We start from the raw sequence: 20255 nt of genomic DNA on the forward strand, positions 1-20255 counted from the left end.
TGGCAAGCCAAGCTTGAGAACCATTGTTTGGACCAACTCTAACATTTTACAAGTGGAGAAAAAGCTCCAATGTGTGAAGCACCTTGCCCAAAGCCACAACTCAGGATGAGTTCACACCTTTGTTTCCATCACATGGCCTTCTCCTAAAACTTCATTTTTTTTTTTAAGATTATTTAAGAGAAGAGCACAAGCATGTGCGAGTTGGGGGAGGGACAGAGAATTTTCAAGCAGACTCCCCACTGAGCACGGAGGCCGTTATGGAGCTGGATTCCAGGACCCTGAGCTCATGACCTAAGCAGAAATCAAGAGTCGGCCACTTAACCAACTGAGCCACCCAGGCACCCCAAACTTCATGTTTTCTTGATCATTCCTTCTGAAGAAGAAAATGGTACCTCTTAATTCTTCTTTTATGTTAATTGCATTGACATGTTCTAGAAATTGGATGGGTTTTCCCAGTCTGTTTTTCTCTCATTATTCCACGAAAGGAGTCAACGAGGATGTGTAAGCTTCTTGAAGGGGACACGGCTAAATTCTATGTGGGAAGGTGTGTCTTCGGGTACATATTGCTTTTCTTCATTTTGTGCCTGTCAAAGTCCCTGTTCTTGGGAGCTCCATGGTAGAAGAAAAAAATCCTTCCTTTTCCCCACCTCTCCTCCTTCCTTCCTTCTTTGTCCTCTCCCCTCATTCTTGCTCAAACGTTTATCTGTAACCTACAAAGTGCCAGGCCCGGTGGGGACCGCTCGGTAGAAATGTGTCCACTGGACGGTCTCTAGCTTTTTTCTCCCTGGTGACCTGGGCTGGCCAGCTAACATGTGGTTCTTAGAACATCTGGACCACACTTCTTGGGGAACAGAAAAAAATGAAGGTGAGATTAAAAGAGGAAAAAAAATAACACCATGATTCATTTCCCCTCAAGTGTTGCCAGCTCTAAAAACCTCCTGCTTGATAATTGAAGAGAAACTTATTTATGGATTGTTATATGCTAGATATTTCAGAATGATTATCTACTCCTGACAACAAGGAAGATATTACCATGCCGTTTTACAGATGAGGCTCGTGAAGTTTAGAGCAGTTACATCTCGTATATGGTCATCTGTCAATGGAACAGAAAAAACGTGGATTTGGGAGCCAGAGCTCACTGGTGGTTCATTTTGCTGTCAGACCTCATTCTTCACAGCAGGGATTCATGGCCTGGTGGGGGGCGGGGGGATAAGGTCAGTTTGCCACCAGAAACAGTGAATATTTTATATGTCGGTGAGGATCAGCATGGCTTTCATCTAATTTTTAAGTGACCAATCTATGATCTATGACCCTTTAAATGTCACTACTATATAGAAAAATCTCCTTGTCTACAAGTGAATGAAATTTCATTGTTTGAATGTTAGTGCCCTTGACTTTGACTAAACTTATGTTCCCAACTGAAGGCACTCAATCATCGAGGGCTTTTCTTTTTGTCTTTCTTGGGAGGTGGTAGAGCTGGAGTCCACCCTGTATACTTCCTTCCTGTTCCACGTGTAAATATCCTTTGCTATTTTCCTGTTCACAATTGAATGTATTAACTTGGCATACCCCTGCAGGGCTTGTCTATTTATTTTGTCCTACAGAAATCCTATACAATGATTTCTGAGAATGAAAGCCAGGCAACTCCATTTAGATGGGCCTTAAAAGTACAGACGCTTACTCAAAGCCGCTCTGACTTGACTTGAAAAAGCGTGGTTGGGAAATGTTCTGTGGACTGTAAAATTGGAACTATATTTGTGATTCCTCTTTTAAGATAAAGGTAGCAAAATTTGCCAGAACAAAATATTGCTTTTCTTTTTTTTACATATACCCCTCCCTATTTGCAAAAAGTTCCATATCCTTTATAGACTTACTCCTTTAACAAACACTTATTGTCCTCTTGCCAATCATGGGGTGGACACTGTGCCCAGATGGGATGTAAAGATGATTAAGAGATAATCCTTTGCCCTGGGTGACAGACATGTAAATACATTAGAATTAATGGTCTAAGTGTTAACAGAAGTACTTTGGGGTGCCGTGGAAACAAGGAAGGAAGAATATAAATTCTTTGGGTTCTACACGTATAAATGCTGCTCCTGGATTATCCCCTACGTTCATGAATTGTTTACTTAAACTATTTTCAAATAGCAAGATTTTTATAAATTAGGAAATCTTGAAAAATTGTCTGCTCGGATAATAACTGGCCCCAGACCCACAGGAGTGCTGCTCCTCTAGAGTGAGGAAGAGTGAGTTTGGTAAAAAGAACTCAGGGTTGGAAATCAGAAGAATCAGGATTTAGTTCAGGGTTCTACTAATTTCCTCAACCTGGGCAAGCCAGTTCATATCTTTGGGCTTCACTTTCTGTATCATGTTTGCAAAAAATTCTGGATCTTTAAGTGTCTCTCTCCAAAGTACCATGACTCTAACATTTTCTTTTGTGGAAAGGGGGGAAGAAAAATCAACTATGACCCAAAAGACTGTATTTGAAATTGAAAAGCTGGGCTAATTTCAGCAAGGAAGAGATCTTAATTCAACGAATAAATGGATGGATAGAGGAGTGAATGAAATTTCTCTTCCATCGTGGCTAATATTCGTTCTGCTTTGCTTCTGGCCTTTATTCCACACATTCTGTGAGATCTTTAGCACATATGCATTAATCTAATTAGTACTCACTTGGTGCCAGGCACAACGCTAGGGGTTGGTAACATAGTTCAGGATGTCTAGCATTGGCTGGCATTAGTTCCCCCAGTCATGTCTACTTAAACACTCATACACTTCCAGTACACCATCATGAGATGAGGGTGGTCCTGTCCTATTGAGAACTGCTGGCCTAGCATGACAGGGACCACAGGGAGAACTCACCAAATACACCCTCTGCTTATGGCTTCCTTCTTGTCTTACCTACTTACCATTGTTCCCTTGAATCACCTGCAAGTAAGGTATTTTCACTCATAGTCTCATATTTATGTCTCAGGGTCTGCTTCTGGAAGACATACACTTTCTTAGGGTAAGGGGTGGGATATGGCATCCCAAGCTCTCTCTCTTAAATTCTCTGGGCCTTGTAGCCCCTTGTCTAGCATAGGTTGCCTCTTTTTCCTTTGCTTTTATTATGGGTAGATACACCTTTCAGTATTACTTTCCTGCTGCTTTAAAATACTTTCCTTTAAATGCAAACCAAAAGCACAATGAGGGATGCCAGGGTGGCTCAGCAGTTGAGTGTCTGCCTAATGCTCAAGGCGTGATCCCCGTGATCCTATGATCCCAGGGTCAGGGAGGAGTCCCACATCAGGCTCCCTGGGAGGAGCCTACTTCTCCCTCTGCGTAGGTCTCTGACTCTCATGAATAAATAAAATCTTTTTTTTTTGAATAAATAAAATCTTAAAAAAAAAACCACAATGAGATATCCTCTCACACCTGTCATCAGGATGGCTAAAATAAAAAATACAAGATACAAGTGTTGCTGAGGATGTGGAGAAAAAAGAAGTCATGTACTATTGGTGGGAATGCAAACTGGTGCAGCCACTGTGGAAAATAGTATGGAGGTTCCCCAAAAAGTTAAAAATAGAGGGGTGCCTGGCTGGCTCAGTCATTAGAGCATGGAACTCTTGATCTCAGGGTGTTTGAGCCCCATGTTGGGTGTAGAATTTAGAGTTCCTGTTTAAAAAAAATTAAAAATAGAATTTACCATAAGATCCAGTAATTCCATTACTGGGTATTTACCCAAAGAATACAAAAACACTAATTTGAAAAGATATATATATATATATATATATATATATATATATATATATATATCCTTATGTTTACTGCAGCATTATTTATAATAGCCAAACTATGGAAGCAGCCTATCCATCGAGAGATGAATGGATAAAGAAGATGTGGTATATATACACAATAGAATATTACTCAGCCATAAAAAGAATGAAATTTTGCCATTGTAGCAACATGGATAGATCTAGAGGGTAATGCTATGTGAAATAAGTCAGAGAAAGACAAATAGCATAGGATTTCACTCATGTGGAATTTAAGGAAAACAAATGAACAAAGAACGAGAGACAAACATAAAATCAGACTCTTATCTATAGAAAACAAACTTGGTTGCCAGAAGGGAGGGAGGGAGGGAGGGAGGGGGATGGGGTGAAATAGGTGAAGCAGATTAAGCATACACCGATCATGGTACTGATCATGGTACGTATCGAGTAATGTATAGGATTGGTGAATCGCTATGTTTTACACCTGAAACTACTATCACACTGTATGTTACCTTACTGGAATTAAAGTTAAAAATACTTTCCTTGAATCATTGGCAGCCCAAGCGTCTTCATCCTCTTTAAGTACCTCTTTAAGTGCCTCTAGCACTCCTCAGGAGTAATAAGACATATTTTGGGTGCTTGAACATCTTAGCATTCCCTCCCCAAATTTTAGTTTTCTTGAAGGTTTTATTCATTCATTTTATTTTAGAGAGAGAGAGTGAGCCAACAGGGAGAGGGGCAGAGGGAGAAAATCTCAGACTCCCTGCTGAGCATGGAGCCCAATGTGGGGCTCGATCTCACAACCCTGAGATCATGACCTGAGCCAAAATTAAGAATCAAAAAATAAATAAACAAACAAACAAAAAATTAAGAATCAGGCACTCAACTGACTGAGCTGCCCAGATACCCCACGTTCCCCAAATTTTAAAACTAGCTCCTACAGGGATCCCTGGGTGGTGCAGCGGTTTAGTGCCTGCCCTTGGCCCAGGCCGTGATCCTGGAGACCCAGGATCGAATCCCACGTCGGGCTCCCGGTGCATGGAGCCTGCTTCTCCCTCTGCCTGTGTCTCTGCCTCTCTCTCTCTCTGTGTGACTATCATTAAAAAAAAAAAAAATTAAACAGAAAAAAAAACTAGCTCCTACAATCTTACTAACATGGTAGGCTCAGTGGTCGTGCCCTGTGACTCACCAGTCCTCAGCCATAGCTGATTGGACCAGGGTGGATATAAACACCATGCTTTTCCTCTGTGGATCTGGGACACGAAGGTCATTAATCAATCAACAATAGGGGCTGGAGAACTGCAGTGGGACAAGTCAAGGGGTGTCCAAGCTGAAGTTAGGGCAGGGGACTGATGGAGGAGCAGGAGCAACAAGGCTACTGAGTAGAAGGGGAGCAAATGCTTAGGTACTAGGTGGTCCTGTATCAGTCTTTACCTGCATCTACATGTATATCTGTATCCATATCTGTATCTATCTATACACAATCTATGTATCTAGCTACACATATATAAACCTGTATCACAGTATCTCTTGCTCTACAACTGTAATTATATCCATGCCTGCCTATACCTATACATCCCTAAATATATGTCTATCACTCTCAATCCGTGTACGCTTATTTCTCTATATATCCATAACTAATATTGTATCTATAACTACATGTCTATAACTATCACTATACCTCTATCACTATATATCTCTATAGTTATCACAGTACCTGTATATATTTAATCTCTCTTTTTAACTTAATTTGACGGGGGGGGCGGGGGGGAAGGGGGAGAGCACAAGCAGGGGGAGGGGCAGAGGGAAGGGTAGGCTCCCCGCCGAGCAGGGAGCTTGATGTGAGGCTCCAGGATCCCAGGATCATGACCTGAACTGAAGGCAGGCACTTAACCCACTGAGCCACCAAGGCGCCCCTACATCTCTGTTTCTACAATTATACTTATAACCATCTGTTTCTCTATCACAGTCTATATCAGATCACTATCTCAAACTAGTTTGAGGATTCTTCTCTTCCTTTAAGGACTAGACCTACCTGCTGCCCTCCATCTCTAGGAGTTCCTGGATCCTTCTCATATACTTTCTTTGAACTTGAGATAGTCCGTTTTTATCTCCTGCATCCAGAGGAGTCCTGACTAAAGCACTATTACATCCCACCTTCTACCTTTTGCCCAGTCTGGCCAGCCTGCACTGACCCTTTCAAGTAAAGAAAAAAAGAGGTTCATTTGCATCAAACACAGAATCTTAAGATGGAAGAGATGCTCAAGATCATGGCATACAGGACTTCTGTTTTACAGATGAGTAAATGGGTACAGAGAGCTCCAGCCTGGAGTTGGCCTTAAGAAGTTAGAGGCAGTAAAATATAAAAATGGGGATTGAATGAGGGCACCTGATTGGCGTTCTTCTTGCCACTCCAGTTTATTTTTACTGGGAAAAGGAAATGCGCTGAAGAACTGAAAGACAGTTTCATCAGTTGAATTTTCAGAATCTATTGCAGCAGATGTTACAAGGGCATCACCCCTAGCTTTCTGGCTTCTCCACTGATTGACAAAGGCTGCTCATCTTGAACACTTGCCACTCTTCATCGGAGGACTTTTAGTCATGTGATGGACAGGGATTTGGTGACTCTACACCCCACCACCTCACCTCTTGGTTGGGAAAACTCTACATGGTCTCCCAGTGTTCCCCAGGGGATTGGAGCTCCAGATGCCTAGTGTGGAAAGTGACTTGATAATTCACTCTTTATTGGCTTCCTTCTCCTCCCCATCGAACTTCCCCATTCCCTTGCTAACATTTCCTGGGATCACCTTCCAAATAACCTCCTTGCCTCTGGGGAGACCCCCAAGACACCTATGTATATTCTAATAGAAACAGTTTCCATCTGAACTTTGAGGATCTCCTTTTAAGTCCATTTAACATAAACTCTATTGTACATATGAGCTCTGAGGCTCCCCATGGCCAATTTCAGAACTGTGAGGTACTTTGGTCTTTTTTTAGATTGTAAGTGGCCATTTTGATACAACTCTATTTATCCTAGTCTGACTATAACCAACAAAGCTATAAAACCCATAAAAGTCCATAAATCTAATCCTGAGTTCATTGCATGGCCCCACACCTTCCACTTCACTGAGTTTACAAACATGTTTTTGGTACTGTATAATATTTGTATAGTGTCAAAGTGAAGAAAATGTATCTTTTAAAATTTGTCCTCAGGGGCGCCTGAGTGGCTCAGAGGTTGAGTGTCTGCCCTCGGTTCAGGTCATGATCCCAGGGTCCTGGGATGGAGCCCTGCATCGGACTCCCTGCTTCTCCCTCTCCCTCTGCTTACTGTTCCCCTTGCTTGTGCGCACTGTCAAATAAGTAAAATCTAAACAAATTTTTTTGTTCTTGGGACGCCTGGGTGGCTCAGTGGTTGAGTGCCTGCCTTTGGCCAGGGCGTGATCCTGGAGTCCAAGGATCAAGTCTTGCATTGGGTTCCTTGCAGAGAGCCTGCTTCTCTCTCTGAGTGTCTCTGTCTCTCATGAATGAATAAATAAAATCTTAAAAGACTTTTTTCTCACTATAATAAAGTACACTATAAGTTTCCTAAATGACATATTTATGGTATCTGTAAATTCTAGTATTTCCTTCTTTTTTTTTTTAATTTATTTTTTTATTGGTGTTCAATTTACTAACATACAGAATAACACCCAGTGCCCGTCACCCATTCACTCCCACCCCCCGCCCTCTTCCCCTTCTACCACCCCTAGTTCGTTTCCCAGAGTTAGCAGTCTTTACGTTCTGTCTCCCTTTCTGATATTTCCCACACATTTCTTCTCCCTTCCCTTATTTTCCCTTTCACTATTATTTATATTCCCCAAATGAATGAGAACATATAATGTTTGTCCTTCTCCGACTGACTTACTTCACTCAGCATAATACCCTCCAGTTCCATCCACGTTGAAGCAAATGGTGGGTATTTGTCATTTCTAATAGCTGAGTAATATTCCATTGTATACATAAACCACATCTTCTTTATCCATTCATCTTTCGTTGGACACCGAGGCTCCTTCCACAGTTTGGCTATCGTGGCCATTGCTGCTAGAAACATCGGGGTGCAGGTGTCCCGGCGTTTCACTGCATCTGAATCTTTGGGGTAAATCCCCAGCAGTGCAGTTGCTGGGTCGTAGGGCAGGTCTATTTTTAACTGTTTGAGGAACCTCCACACAGTTTTCCAGAGTGGCTGCACCAGTTCACATTCCCACCAACAGTGTAAGAGGGTTCCCTTTTCTCCGCATCTTCTCCAACATTTGTTGTTTCCTGCCTTGTTAATTTTCCCCATTCTCACTGGTGTGAGGTGGGATCTCATTGTAGTTTTGATTTGTATTTCCCTGATGGCAAGTGATGCAGAGCATTTTCTCATATGCATGTTGGCCATGTCTATGTCTTCCTCTGTGAGATTTCTGTTCATGTCTTTTGCCCATTTCATGATTGGATTGTTTGTTTCTTTGGTGTTGAGTTTAATAAGTTCTTTATAGATCTTGGAAACTAGCCCTTTATCTGATACGTCATTTGCAAATATCTTCTCCCATTCTGTAGGTTGTCTTTGAGTTTTGTTGACTGTATCCTTTGCTGTGCAAAAGCTTCTTATCTTGATGAAGTCCCAATAGTTCATTTTTGCTTTTGTTTCTTTTGCCTTCGTGGATGTATCTTGCAAGAAGTTACTATGGCCGAGTTCAAAAAGGGTGTTGCCTGTGTTCTTCTCTAGGATTTTGATGGAATCTTGTCTCACATTTAGATCTTTCATCCATTTTGAGTTTATCTTTGTGTATGGTGAAAGAGAGTGGTCTAGTTTCATTCTTCTGCATGTGGATGTCCAATTTTCCCAGCACCATTTATTGAAGAGACTGTCTTTCTTCCAATGGATAGTCTTTCCTCCTTTATCGAATATTAGTTGCCCATAAAGTTCAGGGTCCACTTCTGGATTCTCTATTCTGTTCCACTGATCTATGTGTCTGTTTTTGTGCCAGTACCACACTGTCTTGATGACCACAGCTTTGTAGTACAACCTGAAATCTGGCATTGTGATGCCCCCATATATGGTTTTCTTTTTTAAAATTCCCCTGGCTATTCGGGGTCTTTTCTGATTCCACACAAATCTTAAAATAATTAGTATTTCCTTCTTTTGTCAAACTCCTGAATCTGCTTGGATGCCAGAGAATTTATGCAACTGAAAGCTTATGGTAGAAACACAATATGATAATTATCGTATATTCATAGATATCTTTGCTAAATAGAAAAATATGTATTAAAATTTTATTGATGTTAATCTCCATATTATGGAAATAAGATATCCCATGTTTGCTACCAGGCTCCATTAAGATAATTACTAAAACATTATAGATGTTTGCATATATTCAGGAATTAATAATGCAACACGGGTTTGATGGAAATGTTTGTACATGAAGCTTACTTTTAAAAAGTTCATTTTAGGGACACCTGGGTGGCTTAGCAGTTGAGTGTCTGCCTTTGGCTCAGGGTGTGATCCTCGGAGTCCCGGGATCGAGTCCCACACATCGGGCTCCCTTCGAGGAGCCTGCTTCACCCTCTGCCTGTGTCCCTGCTTCCTCTCTCTCTCTGTGTCTCTCATGAATAAATAAAATCTTTAAAAAATAATAATAATAATTAAAAATTCATTTTATTTGCTCTTTGGTTCAAAGGTTTCCCCCAGGGAAAGCCCGAGTAGCTCAGTGGTTGAGCATCTGCCTGCGGCTCAAGACATGATCTGGGATTAAGTCCCACATCAGGCTCCCCACAGGGAGCCTGCCTCTCCCTCTGCCTATGTCTCTGCCTCTCTCTCTCTTTCTCTCTCATGAATAAATAAATAAAATCTTTAAAAAAAAATCCCACAAAAAAACGAAGGCGCCACCTTTTACTAGCTGTATCTCATGGTGGGGTGGGGTGCGATCGAGAGAGTTAAATTTGTTTCTTCATTTCCTCAGCTGTGAAATAGGAAGAAGATACCTCCCAGGGTCATTGTACAGCTAAGCGTGTTAATACAAACTCAGACCTTAGAGTGGTACCTGGTATAAGGTAAGAACCCATCAAGTGTTAGAGGTCATCAGAGTTAGAATGGTATTTTATGAGATGTGTCCAAAGCCCACAACTGGAGAGGGCCAACCAGCTCTTTCCATACCACCGCACTACAGTCCATCTTCAAAATCAACAGTGGCTTTGGAGTTTGGGGTCAAATAGGAATTAATCTCCCAGCTAAATTATTGGTTAGCATACCAAAGAAATATGCATCTTGGGAGAGCTCATTTTCTGCAGCCTGACAAATAGGAAGCCAGGATTTATTGCAAAAATTCTGGTAATGCTTTCTAACATAAAGAGTTCATTAAATGACTCCCGTTTCCCAAAATAAACCCACTATGGTTTTATTCTTTAGCTACATAAGGTCCCCAACACTCATGGCCACACCAGCGGGAAAACTCAGTCAAAAAACGTTTTCTCATATGGTGGCATAAAGAACCATTTGTGCTTCAATGGCAAGCAACGTGCTGTTTACACTGCACCCTTCCTGGTTTTCTGACTCTGGCTTGTCAGTCTTTGAGCTATTTTACTGCTGTAGATGACTGTTAACAATGCAAAATCATTTATATCTATAGACATGTACATCCTGTGCCCTGAAGGTCAAGTGGCTTCCCTCCCCCATGCTGGAAGACGCCAGTTTTGCCTCCAAGTTCATTTCAACATTCCTGATCTATGTGTCTGTTCTTTGGTTTCTCCTTTGAATTAGCTGTAATATCTTCTAGTTCCCACAGTGATGAGTTAAGTAAGATCTTTAACATGTGTTCGTCTTACATTTTTAAAAAAGATTTTATTTGACAGAAAGAGACCACAGGCACGGGGAGTGGCAAAGGGAGAGGGAGAAGCAGACTCCCGCTGAACAGGGAGCCTCAATGCAGGGCTCGATCCCAGAACCCCAGGATCATGACCTGAGCCAAAGGCAGAAGCCCAACCAAAGGAGCCATCCAGGTGACCCTCATCTTACATTTTTTTCAGTCATAATTTTACTTTTTGAAAAATTTCCTTTAATTAATCTTATTTTTTTTTTAATATTCCCAGTTGCTGGTACTTAGTTTTGATTACTTTCATCAACTGGGATTTCCAAACCAGTTTATTTAAAATCACAATTTATTTCCACTTCTCTCTGATAGAATTCTTAAATTTGAATAAAACAAAGTATCTCCCCCACCCAAATTCACTCAAATAGAAATAAATTTTAGGGGTACCTGGCTGGCTCAGTCCATAGAACAGTGGACTCTTGATCTCTAGGTTGTGAGTTTGAGCCCCACGTTGGGTACAGAGATTACTTAAAAATAAAATGACAAGATAGGAGAAGATTGATTTCTCAGCAGAGAAGTGAAAAAATGACTAACATAATATGGCTAGCTGTTATTAAACCTCTCGTGTGTGTGTTTTCCCCCCCAATACCACCAAACAATTCACTCAGTTCTCCAAGGACACTGACCAAGTGTCCCACAAATTCAACTCGATTCTGACACAATCTACCCAGAGATATCATCCAGTTCCACAGGTTAAGGGCTCAGTCCTACAAGACGGCCCCTACCAATGTCACACACCAGTCCCAAGTCCAGGTTGTTGCCTGGGCTTCTCTGATCAATAAGCTGTAGATCGGAGGTTTCAACGATCCCTTCGTTGGGTTTGATTAACTTGCTAGAGCAAGCTCCCAGAGCTCGAGGCATTTTCCTTACTAGATCACCAGTGTATCATAAAAAAATATAACTGTGGAACAGCCGGGTGAAAGAGACGCATAGGACAAGGCGTGGGGAAAGGGCTCAGAGCTTCTATGCTGAGTAGGTCACTCCCTGCAACCACATGTGTTCACCAACCCAGAAGCTCTCCAAACCCTGCCCTCTTGGGTTTTTATGGAGGCTCTGCTACATAGGCTTGGTTGATTAAATAAATAACCATTGGTGATTGAACTCAATCTCTAGCCTCTCTCCCCTCCTGAGATCAGGAGGTGGGAATGAGAGTTCCAGTCCTCTCCTCACTTGATTGGATCCCCCAGCAACGAGCCCACATCCCTGAAAACTTTCTCAAAGTCACCTCATTAACTTAGCAAACGACACTTTTTATTGCTCTCATCATGTAGGAACTGGGATGGAAGACCAAATATGTATTTCTTACTATGAGTCACAATATCATACTACCATTTTATCTTTGTGGACAAAGTCAAGGCATTTTGTAGGTAATTTAGATCAAGATCAACTTCTTTGGAAGTGTGTGGGAGAGGGCTTAGGTTTGATTATAAGGGGGACCAATTTGTCTGTTTGCCTGGAGCTTTTTGGTTTAGCACTGAGAATCCTTCATCCTAGGAAAACCCTGAGTTCAGGGCAAACTGGGAAGATTGGTCACCTTGGGTAGGAGCTACCAAAAAAAGCTAACTATATTGAATATAATTATATTAAATTTTCAATCATCTTTATATTATAGTAGAAAAAGTACAGGCTTTGGAATCTAACTTGGGCTCAAATTTTGGCCATGCATCTTACCAGCTGTGTGGCCTTAGGCAAATTACTCAACCTCTCTGGTGCCCAGGTTGATGAGGATAATATTACTTGACTCCCAAGATGGTTGTGAGACTTAACACACAACCTCCCAAGACGTTCGTGCCACAGCAAGCTTGCTGCGTATGTGGCTCACAGATAGGGCTGGTGGTGCTGGGGCGGGAGGTGCAGGGCACTGGGACATGGTTATCCACATCACGTTACCAATGTAACAAATACCAACAGCCTGTTCCCATTTGTGGAGTCCTGTGGGCCAGGTACCGGTCTAAACTTACCCCTGAATTAACGAATTCAATCCTCATGCCTCACGCAACCCTAAGAAGTAAACATTGCCGTTAGCTCCATTTTACAGGTAAGGAATCTGAGGCACAGAGAGGTTATGTGATCTGCTCAGGGTCTCGCTGCTAATAAATGGCAGGGCCAAGGTTCTTATCAGGAGATAGGCGGGGTTAAATTAGATGGACCACTAGGGTGTCTAACGGGTGGCTAGAGGTGCAAGTTGCAGGCTTGAGCAAGAGGTCAGAACTAGGGCTACTATGCTGACAAATTCAAGGAGATCAGGATGATGGGGAAAAGGCCATTGGGCTGGGCAGGCAGGCAGGCCCCTGAAGGCTTTCCCATGCAGTTCCAGGGGTCTGGGGGGAGGAACCCTGCTTACAGTTACAGCAGCTCCTCTATCCTGCCGGTCCGTTAGAACCATCTGGCAAACTCTACCAAAAATGGGAGTTAAACCCTAGGATTTATCTCTAGAGATTCTGATTAAATTGGTTGGAGGTGGATCACTGGTTTCCTGGTATCAGTATTTCTAGAAAAGCCCCTGGGGTGATTCAACGTATTAAGGTACCACTGAGTTTAGTAAGTGCAATGGCTTGGGAAGGAGTGAGTGTAAAATTACAAGTCTGTAAATAGGTTTAAAGGAAGGGGAAAGACATCTGAAGGATAACAATGGCTACCCTGTGAGCTCCTTCTAAGGGCCAGACTCTAAGCCCTTGGCACACACGTTTGCACTTGACCAGCAGAACAGCCTATGACATAAGAACTCTGATCATCCTCATTTCCCCCAGTAGGACACTGAGGTCTGAAGAGATCCAGACCTTGCACAAATCACCTTGTGGTTAAGCAGAGAAATCAGGATCAACCCTCGCCTCCCCACCCTGGCAGCTTGGTAAATACAAATTAAGTTATTTTCAGGCTATCAGAGAGAGAGAGAGAGAGAGTCATATTGATGGTCAGGAGGGGAGACTTGTCTACCACCAATTTACTTTCCAGAGTAATTTGTGTTAATTTCCTCTTTACAGATTGACTTTTTTTTTTAATCCTATAGATTATATCCAAGTCTTACCTCCGTATTTTCCTCTATACCTTCTTGCTCCCCCCCCCCCCGCCCCCAAACGCTATCTGTGAGCAAGTGTGATGGTCTTCAGAGAGGAAGCCACTCTTCTGGAAACTCAGTGCTAGTGCTGAAAACAGAGCTGGCGGGACTGGAGCCCCTTGCTGCTCTGCCTACCAAGAATTGCAGGTGCTACTGAGAGGGGACACACACCGCAAACATTAAATGTAAAGGGTGTGCCCTCCAAATGTAAAGGGTGCCAAGGGCGCCAAGGGCACATGCATGGAGCACAGTCGGTGTCTCCCACCAGGTGGGACAGAGTCATCTGGGACCAGGGCAGAGAGGTGTGAGGTCAGTAACGGCCTGCAGGATCTGCAAGTCACACGGTGAGAGGTGCAGGGAGCCTGAAGCTATGTTCCAGTGAAAGAGATAAGCAGCGGCCCAGACAAAAGGGGGGCAGGGGTGGGGTGGGGTGCACAGGCCTCTTCCACAAGGCCCAAGCTCCCACACACTGGGAAGGGATCTGGGAAGACAGGACTGCACCATTTGAGGAGGCCGAGGGCTTCCATAATTTGGAAAATGAAGAGTTCTCTCTGAAAGCTGGAGAACCTAGACACATCGGGGCTAGAGAAACAGATGCACACACCATCCAACAGGCTGACTGTAGCATCCCCCCGTCTCACCACCCGCTCCGTATCCCACAGTATCCCCACGACAATGCTGAAGGAGCCTGCTGCACAGCCTCCTGCCCACATGGTCTTTCCACGACACGGTGGCTAAACCCACCCTGATCGAACAGATTCTTTCAGGGAGGTTCTGTTTATCACCCGTGGGCTCAGCTCGGCCACTGATTGTGCTCAACAAAGATGAGAAGCCTGCAAATCTTCAAACCTGTTCCTGCCATGACTGCCCTACCCCAGCCCAACCCCTCACCCTAGCATGTGTCTGGAGAGGAATGGAGTACGCTAAGCATCTCCTACAAATATCCATGCTCTGTCTCGTCATCACTGGCGCTACGCCTACCCTGGTCTAGGATATACACAGTCCTCAAGAACTCTTTTGCTTAAGATCTAGGCTACTGCAGATCTACACAACTTAACCACGAAGGGGAGCATGCTATTCGTACCTTCTGAGGGGGAGACAACCCAGGGCTCTGGCCACAGCAGCTCAAAGAGAAGAGGACAATAGAAAGATGACCCTATGTAATAGGGTTGGCAAGCTTGTTGGCAACGGACCGAAGAATAAATAATTCAGGCTTTGCAGGTCCCATGGTCTTTGTCCTAACTACTCAACTTTGCAGATGTAGAACAAAAGCAGTCACAGGTTATATATAAATGAATGAATGAGGTCCTGTGCCAATAAAACTAGATTTATGGACCTAGAAATTTCTGTTTCATGTAATTGTTATGTATTGAGAAATATTTGGTTTTTCAACTGTTTAAAAATGTAAAAACCATTTAGTTCCCAGAATGCACAAAAACAGATTGTGGGCAGGATATGGCCCATGGACCATAGTTTGCTGATCCTGCTTCAGAAGATCACCTACTGACCCACTCAGTTAGATTTACATATGCTTTTATTTCTGCCATTACACATTTCCACGTCTTAGCAAACCAACCTTGACATGCAATCCGAAAATGATTTCGTCCACCGCTATGACAGGTCTCTCTCTCTCGGAGTAAGAGTTGGAAGAGACTTAAGTCTCCTGCAAAGTTAAATTAAATTAAAGTTAAATTTAGGGATCCCTGGGTGGCGCAGTGGTTTGGCGCCTGCCTTTGGCCCAGGGCGCGATCCTGGAGACCCGGGATCGAATCCCACGTCGGGCTCCCGGTGTATGGAGCCTGCTTCTCTCTCTGCCTGTGTCTCTGCCTCTCTCTCTCTCTGTGTGTGACTATCATAAATAAATTTAAAAAATTTTTTAAAGTTAAATTTAAAAATTTTAAATATTACACTGCAAAGAGCTTTCCAAAGGTTTAAGGAAGCCATTCTTAATACACAGACACATTTTTCTCAACTTGAAACAGAACACAATATAATGGGAACTGAAGCTTAAGTGAATAAGGATCCCATTTGGTCTGAGTTTTTTGGGGAAAGAAGTTGGGGAAACACCAAAACTGCTTCACATTTATCTGTGGAAAGTCCTCAAACACAGAACACAGTAGTTACTCCAAAGTGTGAGTTCCAAACTTTTAACTGGCTGATAAGCATTTTGGGTGTGAGGGCCTCATCAGGGATCACAAGGTTTTATTTCCTGTTAAAATGCCTTTCCCACTGTATAGTCAGGATAAAGGATTGTCATTTTAGTAAACACTCCGTCCTTAATGTTTAAGAAAAAGGAGTCATATTAAAATGTCTCAAGGGTCCTGGTCAGTTGTATAGGACACAAATACAAAGGTTTTGCAAATGTTGGCTTCTAAGGATCATAAATGTTGACACTCAAAAATCAATCATTTAGGGGCACCTGGGTGGCTCAGTTGGTTGGGTGTCTGCCTTCAGCTCGGGTTGTGATCCCAGTGTCCTGGGATTGAGCCCTATGTTAGGCTCTCTGCTCTATGCTCTATGGAGAGCCTGCTTCTCCCTCTCCCTCTGTCTACTGCTCCCTCTCCTTGTGCTCTCTGTCAAATAAATAAAATCTTAAATGATTTTTTTTTATGCTGCTGAAAGTAGCTAATATGAGCCTTTGGTATTTAAGTTGCCAGAAAGCAGCTTTATTTGGAGAGAAACCTAGTGGCAGGAATGTTAGACTTTAGAGAGCTTAAAGGTTTTTTTTGTTTTGTTTTGTTTTTTTGGGTGGGAAGATTAGAGCTGATGGAGGTTGGACTGGTATTTGAAATAAAAAAACACATTTTGACAGCATCCCATGATTTCTATGTTGTGGAGATGCTATCCTGAGTTTAGAGCTGTTTTCTGTTTTTCATTAAAGTGTGTCTTTATAATCTCTACACTCCATGTGGGACTTGAACTCAAAACCCCAAGATCATGAGTTGCATATTCTACCAATTGAGCCAGCCAGGTGCCCTGGCTGCATTTTACTTCTGGAGAAATACGAGACAGACCATTTCACCCTGAAGTCTAAGAGGCAACAATCATTTTAAGACCGCATCAAGGTGTCCTGTTCATTCCTAGAAATGGGAGTCCCAGGGACTATAATCTATGGGTGTGGAGAGCCTAGACCTTGTTGGAAAAATGGAGGATTCGGGGTTTTGGCGGTAGGAATTGAGGGAAAGGGTCAAAGGAGGAAAAAAAACCAACAACAAAGAAAAACCAAAACCAACCCAGTAAGAGTTGATAACATAATGGGTATAAATGATAAAAGAGTAGGAAAAGTCAAAGGTGATTTTAAACTTTTCTTTTGGAAACGTCCCACAAAAAATAAGCCTGAAAATAAACAAAGGCATTGTATTTGTAAGAGAAAGAGTCTAGACCTAAATGGGTTCAGCTCTAAGTTAGAGAATCATTCAACAGGTGATGTCCTGTGTACATCCAGAAGCATGAAGCTGGAGTTCAGATACTAAGTTGGGGCTGATCTAAATTAAAAGATAGTTATCCACAATCTTAGAGCATTCTTTGAATGGTAAAGCAAGTGAAAATTAATTTTTCTAGGAATTTGAGAAAAGACTATCATTAGAAAGCACAAAAAATGGGATTAGCAATAGCATATGCTCTGTAGTTGCTATACTATTGAAAATACTAAATAATCATAAACTCTGGGAGGGTGTGATTTGTAGCATTTATATCAATGAGTGAGGCAGCCCAGTCCTCGATAGAGATGTGATGTAGACACACAGGGCCTCTGAATGTAGAGGGTGGGCCCCGGTGAGTAAGGATCCCTGGACTACAAGGGGGGGGAAGGGGGGGCGAGCGGTACCTGGCTCTGTCTTAGGAACGTGCTTCACTCAGGCCACACTCTGCGAGGGCTCCACTGGTCTTCTTCACTCTGATGGTGGAAAGATCTCCTTTGCTGTTCCCATTGTTCGGACAACTCTTTGTCCCGATATTTACATGGCTGGGTCCTGCTCAACATTCAAATGTCACCTCCTTGGAGTCTTTCCTGACAACCACATTGAGGCTGTATCCAAAGCCCTCAATCTGTACTGTGCACACAGATCCGTTACAACGCAGACTTGGACTCTGGTTCAGGGGGTTGGGGGGCTGGGTGTGAGGCTGAGATTCTGCATTTCTAACAAGCTCCCAGGAGATGCAAACCACACAGCCACACGTAGAGCAGCAGTACTATCCTCCATCTCTGTCAAACTACTTGTTTCGCTTTCTTTGAGCTATTTCTTGGGTAAATGAGGTTTTTCAGGTCATTGATTCCTGTATCCCTTTAGTACCTGCTACTGACTCAGCAACTGCTTCATTATATAACAGGATCTAGACCGTGAGTTAAGGGCAGAGCGACTGAAGTGCAAGTCGAAACTGGGATAAGAACCTTGTAATAGAACATAAATCTGATGTTACCAGGCAGGACTTAGTTCGTAAGACTTTTTCATAGCAACTTTCTTGATGAAGTAAATTGCTTTCTCTTGTGGCACAGGGTTCTTTCCTCATCACAGAGAGAACAGTGTGAACTAGCAACTGTGGGTAATCTGCATTGTTACCAGCACTGATACAGAGAACATTAGATTAAGATATCCCCAAGCAATGAGCACTGGGTGTTATTCTGTATGTTGGGAAAATGAACACCAATAAAAAATAAATTTATTATTAAAAAAAAAAGATATCCCCAAGCTTCAGGGGTAACTGGGAGGCTCAGTCAGTTAAGCGTCTGCCTATTGATTACAGCTCAGCACATGATCTTAGGGTTGGGGGAGGGAGTCCAGCCTTCCACTCAGGAGTAAGCAGAGTCTAGTGGAGAAAGAAGGGGGGACTGTGGGAGACGCCGGAACAAGGTAGTGGTGCGTAGAAGAGAAATGCGACAATAGGACATTATCAGAAACAACAACAAAAAATTTGGAGACAATGGAGAATATTGAGGAAAAGGGCAGTTAGGCAGTGGCACCAGAAGGTCCTGGCAGTAGGGAGGACCAGCAGCAGCAACAAAGGCCCATGGCAGCAGTGGAGACCAAGGTATCAGCAGAGGTGACAGGCAGCAACAGAGGCCAGTGGGAGCAGCAGGGGACTAAGGGAGAGGCACAGGCCAGAGAGAGGCGCACAGGCCAGGCCAGAGGGAGCAGGGGTGGTCTGAGGGAGCAGAGTCTAGTCTGAAGGAGGGTTGCAGGCCTGAGAGAGTACTGGAGGCCAGAGAGAGAAGGGCAGGCCAATAGGAGAAGCAGTCACCAGTGGGAACAGTGTAGGCCAGAGGGAGCAAAGGAGGCCTCTGGAAAGAAGGCAGGCAAGAAGCAGCAGTGCAAACTTGAGGCAGCATCACGGGCCTGAGGCAGCAGCAGTAGCCTGAGGAAGCAGCGCAGGCCGGCTGCAGCAGTGCAGGCTGGTAAGAGCAGCACTGGCCTGAGGAAGTAGTGGAGGCCATAGGGAGTAGCAGAGACTGGAGAGAGCTCCACAGGCCAATGGGAATAGCCAAGGCCAGTGGGAGGAGGGCAGGGGAGACGGAGCAGGGCAGGACAGAGGGAACACCAGAGCCAGAGGGAACAGCAGTGGGGAGTAGGAGCAACAGAGACAAGAAGCAGCAGTGGAGGCCAGAGCAAGCAGCATGGCCAAAGGGAGCAGCGGTGATGAGAAGGAGCAGTGCAGTCGGGAGAGCAGCGCAGGCCGGAGGGAGTAGCAGCACCGGAAAGAGCAGTCAGGCTGGGGAAAGCAACACTGGTCAGACAGAGCAGTGCAGGACAGAGAGAGCCTCACAGGACTGAGGGACAAACACAAGCCAGGGGAGCAGCACAGGGGGAGGGAGCAGGGTAGGCTGGAGGGAGAAGCACAGGCCAGTGAGAGATCCGCAGGCAAGTGGGAGCAGTGGAGGGAACAGTGCAGGCTGAAGGAAGGAGCACAGGGCAGAGGGAGCAGCATGGGAAGGAGGCACCAGCACAGGACAAAGGGAAAAAGGCCTGGCAGAGGGAGCGGCGCAGGCCTGAGTGAGTGAGGCAGGGCAGGGGGAGCAGCACAGGGCAGGGGGAACAGCGAAGGCACAGAGAGCAGGGCAGGACGGAGGGAGAAGTGCAGGCCATGGGGAGCAGCGCAGGCCTGGGGGTGCAGGGCAGGACATAGGGAGCAGCTCAGGCAGGAGGGAGAAGCTCAGAACAAAGGGAATAAGACCAGGCAGAAGGAGCAGCCTAGGCAGGGCAGGGGGAGCAGCGCAGGACACAGGGAGGAGAACAAACCAGAGACAGCAGCACACACAGGAGGCAGGAACCCAGGCAAGAGGGACAAGCAGAGACATGAAGCAGCACAGGAAGGAGCCTGCACAGCAGGCAGGAGGGAGCACCACAGGCCAGAAGTGGAAGCTCATGCCTGCGAAAAGAGAACAAGGCAAAGGGAGCAAGAGAGGTCCATGGGAGCAGGGCAGATCAGGGGGAGCAGCACAGGAGAGAGAGAAGAGAGAGAGAGAGAGAGAGAGAGGAGCAGAGTCAAGAAGCAGCACAGGCTGGGCAAGTGGACAGGCTGAAGGAGAAGGGCAGGCAGTGGCGCGGCACAGGGAGAGGGCGC

The 20255-nt window shown here is 44.3% G+C and overlaps 1 protein-coding gene across 18 annotated transcripts in view; it reads right to left on the bottom strand.

Moving 5' to 3' along the window:
- Window positions 1-20255, bottom strand: part of EGFL6 (EGF like domain multiple 6) — a 231127-nt gene that overhangs the window by 67346 nt on the left and 143526 nt on the right. For 11 of the 18 annotated variants that reach the window (XM_077890049.1, XM_077890047.1, XM_077890037.1 and 8 more), the window contains 3 exons: window positions 17524-17668; window positions 15274-15360; window positions 1033-1191 (listed from right to left, as the gene is read on the bottom strand). The exons of 2 other annotated variants lie outside the window; for them this stretch is intronic. The gene's annotated coding sequence lies outside the window, so the exon portion shown is untranslated. Of the gene's footprint in view, window positions 1-1032; window positions 1192-15273; window positions 15361-17523; window positions 20110-20255 lie in introns of those variants that run through there. 5 more of the 18 variants (XM_077890038.1, XM_077890041.1, XM_077890051.1 and 2 more) reach the window with 4 other exon arrangements.

The sequence above is a fragment of the Canis aureus genome, chromosome X (genome assembly GCF_053574225.1).
Source record: "Canis aureus isolate CA01 chromosome X, VMU_Caureus_v.1.0, whole genome shotgun sequence".
Classification (NCBI taxonomy): domain Eukaryota; kingdom Metazoa; phylum Chordata; class Mammalia; order Carnivora; family Canidae; genus Canis; species Canis aureus.